This window comes from Bison bison, unplaced genomic scaffold (genome assembly GCF_000754665.1).
Source record: "Bison bison bison isolate TAMUID 2011002044 unplaced genomic scaffold, Bison_UMD1.0 scf7180017864336, whole genome shotgun sequence".
NCBI lineage: Eukaryota > Metazoa > Chordata > Mammalia > Artiodactyla > Bovidae > Bison > Bison bison.
Window position 1 is genome coordinate 207,977 of NW_011494908.1, and position 508 is coordinate 208,484.

Sequence of the window (508 nt, forward strand, 5' to 3'; positions counted from 1 at the left end):
AAACATAAAAACTAGATCCTAGTTCTGAATATGATACTAACTTTCTATGTGATCTTGGACAATGCCAGTTAATATTGTTGGGCCTATTTTCTTATTTGTCATCTGAGGGATTTGGATTAGATAGTCTCTGAGTACCCTCAACTCTAAACTATGATGTACAAGATGTATTCAATAACACAGACATATCATCAACAGGGTACTGCTAAATACAAGCTCTCTAAAATAGGTTAGAATGACTTATAGAATTTATATATGTGCATAATAGCATTATCAAGGGGAGAATAGGCAGAAGTACTTGGAGACATCTAAAAAACAAACCAATGAATGTAAAATACAAGGTAAATAATTATTTTCTGTAAACTTATACAAATTGATGGTTTATGAAGACCTACAAGACCTACTAGAACTAACACCAAAAAAAGATGTTCTTTTCATCACAGGGATTGGAATGCAAAAGTAGGAAGTCAAGAGATACCTGGAGTAACAGGCAAGTTTGGCCTTGGAGTAC